Below are 8521 nucleotides of genomic sequence, written 5' to 3' on the forward strand. Positions count from 1 at the left end.
TCCATGCAGTTTCTCCCCACGCCTGGGGGTAGTTTTCTAACCACCAGTCCATCTGTCTGGTCTCCTGCCCTTGTTTTTCAAACAATTCATCTTCCAACCTGAGAGTTAGTATCTGGAGAGGCTTTCCTTGTTGATTTAGCACCCAAGGTCCCTAGGGGTCAAAATGAATTTGAGCACCCATTTTGGTGAGGAGGTCTCTTCCCAGTAGTGGGTAGGGGCACTCGGGAATGACAATGAACGAGTAGGATACCCAGCCCACGCCTAGATCCACCGTTCTTCGGGTAGTCCATGAGTACTGTCTGTTCCCTGTAGCCCCTTGTACCCATGACTTCTTTTTATTTAAGAGGGGTCCATTTGCTTGTTGTAACACTGAATGTTTGGCTCCAGTATCTACCATGAACTGAGTAGGCTTCCCCTCCACTTTTAGGGTTACCCTGGGTTCAGGGAGGGGGTCTGAACCTTGTCCCCTCTAATCACTGTCTTCCTGCAGGGCCAAGACTTTGGGGGCCTGAGGCGTTCTCTTTTTTCTTGGGGCATTTTCGAGCCCAGTGTCCTTTCTCCTTGCAGTACGCACATTGATCCTTTGCCAGGGATCCCTTCCTGTTGCCTGGTACTGTCTTACTAGGTTCCCTGGTTTCCCTGACTACAGTGGCCAGAATTTTGTGAAAATTTCTTTCTTGGCACTTTTCTCTCTTCCTTTTCTTCCTCTGACTCTCTATTATGATAAACCTTTTCAGCCACCTGCACTAATTCCCTTAATGACTTATCTTGTAACCCTTCAAGCTTCTGCAGTCTCTACTAGACTGGTCAATAAAAGCAACTGTCACTGTAGCCTTGTGCTCTTCACCACTAGGACCATACAGGGTAAACTGATGGAATGCCTCCATGAGTCTCTCCAAAAATGCTGATGGAGACTCATTGGGCCCCTGGATTACCTCTCTTACCTTAGATTGGTGGGGTGCTTTGCTGCCCCTTGGAGACCTGCCATTAGAGCCTGGTGATAGACCTTCAGGTGCTCCCTACCTTCTGCCTAGTTGAAATCCCAGTTTGGTCTGGTCAATGGGAATCCTGCATCTATAACATCAGGGAGGAGGGTAGGTCGCCCATCGTCTCCTGGAACGTTCTTTAGAGCCTCCAGGAGGATTCATTGTTTCTCCTCGGTGGTGAACAGGACCTGGAGGAGCTGCTGGCAGTCATCCCAGGTGGGCTGGTGGGTATAAAAGACAGACTCCAAAGAGAAATTAGGCCTTGTGGCTCATTAGGGAAAGAGGGATTCTGGTTTTTCCAATTATATAAGTCACTTGTGGTAAAGGGAACATAGACCATAAAGGGTTCTTGGGCACTGGGGCCTGACGTAAGGGCAAAAGGGGGGGCAGGAGACGTGAGCTACAAGGGGTCCGTGTTTGTGAGTCAGGTACAAGGTCTGGCCAAGGCCTCATCTGGTTTCTGTTCTCATCTTCGCTGTTATCTCAGGACCTTGCAAGATTTTGATTTGTGCCAGTGTACTTGGCTAGTGCCCAAGGTCAGCTTCAGTCGTTTGGCCTTGATCATTTCTCAAAACTCTACAAGTCCCAAAGAAAGAACGGTTAGTTTTGCAAAGTACTAATTAGCTTCTCAGCCTTGTTTTTCTACTTAGTGAGTGATATGAGAAAGTGAGGGGATGGGAAGCAAGATTGGAAAGAAAAAAACTGTCCTTTTTAAAAAAATCCCCCGCCCCCCCGTAGCCCAGGCTGCTTTAGGTCCCAAAATGGCTTCAGTCCTGCTCACTCCAACAATTCCCCATTGTCAATAGTTCTTTCCACTTTTATGGAATGGGCAGCCGACTCATCTGACTGCTTCAAGCTGTTTTCAGGGCGCAGTAGGGGTTAATGTGGAATGGAACTATTTGACATGATGGAGGACATAGCTACCTGGCTGGAGTGGCACAGAGGATCAAGGGCATTTGTTTATCTATTGTCTTAACAGTTGATTCACAACAGGTGGCTTACTCAGAGTTAGCAAGCTATACATTAATTGGTGCATCAAGAATTTTAAGAACTTACATGAATTTTTTGTTTAGGAACAGGATGTCTCATCCAATTCATGAGTCTCTTTCTTCAAGTTTATGAAACTTTAGAGAACTGCTTGTGTAGACAAGATATCATTTCCCCTTTTTTGATCAAAACATTCCTCATGGAAGCATTGAAGATCAATTTTCTGATTGGAAAGGTTTTACTTTTCTTTGTATGGATGCCTCAGTGCAGGGAAGACTTATTCCCAGATAGACATGTTATTTTATAATTAACCTTTTTAATTGTATACTGTTATATAAAGAGAGCAAATTTTTATTATATTTATTTAAATAACCATATTACCATAAAAATCAGAAGGATACTCACAAATAGTTTTCAAATTTTGGAGGAATCATAAAGAGGAAAAAGGCAAATATTTTCATCTTTGTTTATAAAGTACATTTTACCAAATTGCTGTGAGTTATAGATAGCTTAGAGAAAAAGTTTCCTTAAATCTGGAAAACAAAACATTTAAGTAAAGAACAAACAATGAAAGTTACAAAACATTTTTATCAGTTACTTAACTTTGTATACTTAATTTTTGCTATGCTTGATCTTAATTAGTAGTTCTATAAACTCATCAGATTTCTTACTAGAGTTTTGAAAACCTTTTATTTTGTCCATTGTTCTTAAAGTTATTTGACACTTGTGTTTAAGAGTACTTGTTAGAGACTTTTGCAAATTTACTAAGCATCTGGTCAATATTTTAAGAAAATCTCATTCTAACATAGGGGAAATTTAGTTCTATATCACTGTTTTCTTAATATTAAATTTAGTCTTTAGAAAAACTTAGCTAATTGCCTTTTAATTATAGTCATTTTAATCATACACAAAATTCTTTCATAAATTCGCTGTTCACAAACCATTATTACCACTTACTCAGACCTTCGATGACATGCTTTAGATTTTTCATTTGTCCTATACTTCCCACTTCCTAAATAACCAGTTATTTTGCTCTAGGACAAAAGTTCACTACACAAGATGCTTTTTCACAATGAAGTATCTTCTTTTCTTTTCAGCCCTCTTAACCACAACTACATCTCTATGTCCATAGCTTTCTTTATATCGCCTCTTTTCCTGCATACTGATTTCCTTTTTTAACAACAATACTAAATTAACCTCATTTATCTAAAAATCCCATGATCAAAGATCATTCTGTTTTAGGCTTGGCTTATAACTTTAACCTTAAAACCTCTACCAAAGACAAATGTAACCCTGTTTGACCAGTAAACCCAAGCAGATAATTCCAAAAACATTTCTCATAGCAGTGTGATTTTCAAAAAGCCTTTTCACCCTTTTTTTCCCTTCAGTTTTAGTTTAATGTTTACATTTAGCTAGAACTGGCTGAGTTGTATAAGAAAAACAGAATCTCCAAGTGGCCTTGATTCTTCTAACAGTTTTCTCTTTATCTTGGCTGAAATGCCATAGACAGTGAGTTTTTCTTATAACACTTGCAGAACTCTGTGCACAGATAGAAAAATTTTGTCCAGAGACTTAGCTAATTACAGTGTTCAGTTTTTCAAGCTTGCCAGGAGAAACTGAGAAAAAATAATTTCTTTCAGTCATCAGGTCTTTAATGACCAAAAGGCACAAACTTAGTTACTCAAACACAAACAGACAGACAAATTATTAGCCCTGGCCTTCACATCAGTCCAGTATTTCAGAGTCAGATTTAAAGGGGTAGAGACAGTCTGCCCCATGTCACCCCAGAAAGTCATCAGTCCCAACACACACGCAACCAGACAAACAGAAACCAAAACACTGATGCACCCCTGCCACGGGCGCCACAACCTGATTATCAGAGAACTCGGGAGGGGTCCCCTTCCTAGAGATCTCCCATGGAGCCAAACCTGTTCATCTCCAACAGAGGAATCTGGAGCGTCCTCCAGGATTCCTGTGGCCGTGACATGCCAGTACATCTACCCACCGCTATGACCACTACAGACCGATGGCTCCGTCTCGGAGCCTCCGAAATACCAAAACCAGATCAATGACTCCGTCCTGGAGCCACCGAAACCAGGCTGATGATTCTGTCCCAGAGCCACCAAAACCAGACTGATGACTCCGTCCTGGAGCCACCGAAACCAGACCGATGCCACCAACAAGCCAAAACCAGATTATAATCGACAACTTACAGCAGACAACAAAGACAGACACAGACAGACAGACAACCGCGGTACCTGCTCAAGCGATCCTCCATTCTCTAGTCTCTGGTCCCAGAGAGAGCCGCTTCCCGGCCAATGCACCAAAATGTAAGACTGGCCTGAAAGCGCGAATCTTACTTGTTGGGAAGGCTCATCTCACAAAGACCAGGAGGCAGAGATCATTGCAATAAGCAAGAGGTTTTTATTCCAGCATGCTGGGGTTGCTCCATTTTCAGGACAGAAGTGGCCCCAAGCTCTTAACACAAGCACTTTTTATACAGTTTGGTAGGCAGACTTTGGCAACAGGATGAGTTGTACACAGCTTATTGGTCATCTGAGGTGACTTTTAAATCTATTGGTGGCTTTCAGTGGGGTGGTACACAGACGAGGAACTGGGGAATTGACTAGTAGCCCACCCCTTTTGCGGTTAGGCCCCTCCTGGAACTGGGTGAACTTTGGGCTCTTTGGAAAGTCCCTTCGCCCTGGCAACGGAAGGTCCTAATCTTCTGATAATGGAAAGTCCTAAGTACCTGGTATTGTTTACCAAAAAGGTTGGGGGTTATCTCTACCTCTACATACCATAGCCCTTTGGGGGAGGTATTATTATTCCAAGTTTATTGGGAAAGACACTAAATCACGAGGGATTAGATGACTTGCCCTAGGTCACACAGAGAGGAGACAGAATTTTATCACAGATGTCCGGACTCCAACTCCCATGCCCCATTGCACCAGCATGCGTGAGAGCGTTGAGAAAAGACCCTGAATGCAGACAAGCAAGACCCATTCAAAAATGTTCAAATGATATGGATGAAGTCAAATTTCTTCAACAAGACATGGCATAATTTATATAAACTAACTTTGTGAAATAGCGAAGTGTTACACAAAGATTACTTATTATTAAATAGTTTGTACTTATATAAAGAATACACCCATGTCTACATACCATAGAGTATGACTAGGTAGAATTACCTGCTGTCTTAGATCCAGAGCACTGCTCCTTCCTATCAAAGTATATAAATAAGAGCAAATTTTGTAACTTAGAGTCTTTCACTTATTTGGAAAGCTGGTGTCATCTTGAGGGGCCAGTATTTGGAATAAGAGGAAATCCAGATTAAAAGATATAAATCTAAGTCATACTTCTGTTCCCCACACGCTCCTTCACCCACTAGGAGGCAGCAGCAATGCTCTCTGTCCTGGTGACGTATAGGGTCACCATCTCCAGCCTGTCTGACATCTGGGGCCTCGGCTGCTCAGCCCCCTTCTCCATCAGACACGCAGCCAGCACCCTCAAGCCTTGCATGTCTGGCTGTCTGGCCAGCAGCTTCCCAAAGCCCAAGTCACAGCCCGTAACTAAGATGAACTTGTCTCAGAAGTGGCTCACCACATGCTCTCACAGCAGAGAAGGTAGCAGAGCTACATGCAGGAGTTTCTCCTTCCTCTTCAGTGGAAGAGAAATTCAGATCTTTCCTTTCTTGACGAAATTAGACAGGAAAACTGGCATTTCTCTATTTATATACAAAGCCCTTTGAGATGTCTCCTAAGTGGAGTCTCAATTCTGCCTTCCATAATTGTTTATTTGCAGTTCATTTTCATCTCCTGATTGAAATCTGTCCTTGACTATTAAATAAATACTCACAATTTTTTTTTTCGGTCTTCACCCCTCCTGCTTCATATCAGAAGTTCCAAATGGAACGTTTTGTTTGTTGTTCCAAGTTTGGCATTAAAATTCTCTATATCTGTTTGTTTTGGTGCAGAGGCAGCATTTACACTATTCTTGTATAAGAATGCTTCAAATGGGCTAGCCCAGCAATAGTTCAATGATCCCCATATTACTCTGGATTCCTCTCTCTCCTCCCACCACCCCTCATTTTTTGGATGAGGTTCACTGGAGATCAGGGAACTTGCTGAGACGCATGGCAAAAGCAAGCATGTCTCACAGAAGAGGCAACCACTGGAGGACAGAGGCCCCCTTGTCTTTGGGGGGAAAGACCTGGAAGAAAGGCCCAAGTGAGGCTGAGTAGGAGAGATTTCAGAAGGTTCATGGAAACAGAAGCAAGCCATATCACAATTGCTGGCCATAAAATCCTGTTGTAAATGAATGTGTACAGAAATGCTCCCCAGGATGAAATCAGCAAATAAAGAATGACATAGTCAAAGAATAGGATCCTAGAACTTGAAGGACCTGCTCTGCCATTTGCTTATAGATTATGTAATTACCCTCTCTGGGTCTCAGTTTCCTCCTCATTAAAACTGGAATAATAATACCTACCTTTCAGAATTAGTGTGAAGATTAAGGTGCTTAGAACAGTGCCTGGCATATAGTGAGCACTGTGGAAGTGTGTGCTATTGTAGTGTGTGGTGAACTACGAGGGTGGAGGCCTGACTCTGCCACTTATTAGCTGTGTAATATTGTACAAATTACTGAGCCTCTCTGAGCCCCAGTTTCCTCTTCTATAAAATAGGAGCAACCTCACAGGACTTTTTGCAGAGATTAAAATTAAACAGATAATGTATGGAAAACACTAAGCACAGTGCTTAGAACTGAGTAAATGTCCAATAAATGCTAGTTGTTATTACTTCTATTGTTTTAGTGTTACATTTCTCTCATCATGTCTAGACTTACTCCTCTTGTTCCCCTCCAATCCAGTTTGTCCCAATTTATTTCCCAATGGCAGCAAAAAAGTAAATAACCTATAGTGACAGCAAGCACATCAGTGGTTTTCTGGAGCCAGGGCAGAGGGGAGGGGAAATTAACTACAACTGGGCACAGGGGAACTTCCTAGGATGGGAAAAATGGTCTACATTTTGACTGGTGATGGTGGCACAGGTGTATTCATATGTCAAGACTCATCACACTGTACACTTAAATAAATGCATTTATTTTTATGTAAACTTTACCTCAAAGATGTTAATCAACGTTATAAAAAAAAAAGGTAAGCAGCTTCCCCTGTCATCTTCTACATTACTACATTTTCTCTTCTCCATGGAACTTATCAGTATATAAAATTATTTCATTCTTTCTTTATCTATTGCTCAACCCCTCCCTCCAATAGAATATAAACTCTTTGAGGGCAAGGACTCTGTCTTATCCCTGACTGTAATTCCAGAATCTAGAACTATGCCTGACACATAGTAGGAGCATGAATAAATTCTTCTTGACACTCTAACTGATTAAAATCCATCAGTGGTTCTACCTCCAAATTATATACTGATTTCATCCATTTTCATAATTCCTGCTACCACCACTTTAACCTAGGGTACCATCATCTCTTGCCTGGATTATGCATTGGCCTCCTTGTGGGTCTCCTTGCTTCTACCATTGCAGAGATTGACTCATTTAAGTCTCCACAGAGCCCCTATAGTAATCTTTTAAAAATATAAATCAGATTACATTACTCTCCTGCTTTTAAAAAAAATGTGGTTATATAATGATTAAGAAGCTGAAAAAGTGAACAAGAAAAGGAAAGGCAATTTAAAACTCTAGGAAAATGCAAAAGCTATATAAGAGAGGTCATGGTCCTAATATGAGATGAACTAAAATATAATATTGGAACAGATATGAATCTTAGTCCACAAATTCAAAAAATACCTCAACTATTAATGGTGAGGTAGAGGAGTGGCTCTCAGACCAAAAAATAAGTCTTGTATCTGCACAGGTTACTACTTAAATGTCTGCTATCCCAGTCTACACGCCCTTCTTGTGTGGCAAATCTCAGCTGCATTCTTGCCATAGTGGGACACATGAGTCTTTTGTGAAGTCATCCAAGGTCTCTTCTACTTAAAGACTCTCTTGAGTCTTGCCACTTCCCTAAGGTGCTTCCAAGAGGTGAGCCCTGGTCCCTCCTGCTTTGGGAGCTCCAAACCTCACCCCCTTGTCTCATCAGCCAGAGTAAATCTCCTCATCATAGGGGAAAGGCCCTGCTTCTCTAAGACACTGTGTACACCACAAGTCACATTGCCTTTTGCTTCTTTCCCCAAACTCTGCAATTCTTCTAAAGATATTAGGGTTGGGGAAAACTACAGCTGGAGAAAGTGCAGGAAATTTATGTATTCTGTCCTGCCAAGCATCTCACTCCAGGTAAAGAAGTACCAAATTGGCTACCTACTTGAGTGGGGAAAAGGGGAATAGGAAAACAATGAGTGACAAAAAGTGTAAATTAATATCTCAAAATATCATCTAGCCATAGCTTCTCCCTAGCAAATCTTTGTGTTTTCAACAAAGAAAATTTATTTTTGGCCTTTGTTTAACCCTTTCAATAGCATAGAGGTCTGAGTTTTGAATTTTCTAGGGCAGTAGGTATTGTGACTGATTCTTCAACATCCCCA

The sequence above is a fragment of the Galeopterus variegatus genome, unplaced genomic scaffold, assembly GCF_000696425.1.
Source record: "Galeopterus variegatus unplaced genomic scaffold, G_variegatus-3.0.2 Scaffold1199, whole genome shotgun sequence".
NCBI classification, from domain to species: Eukaryota; Metazoa; Chordata; class Mammalia; order Dermoptera; family Cynocephalidae; genus Galeopterus; species Galeopterus variegatus.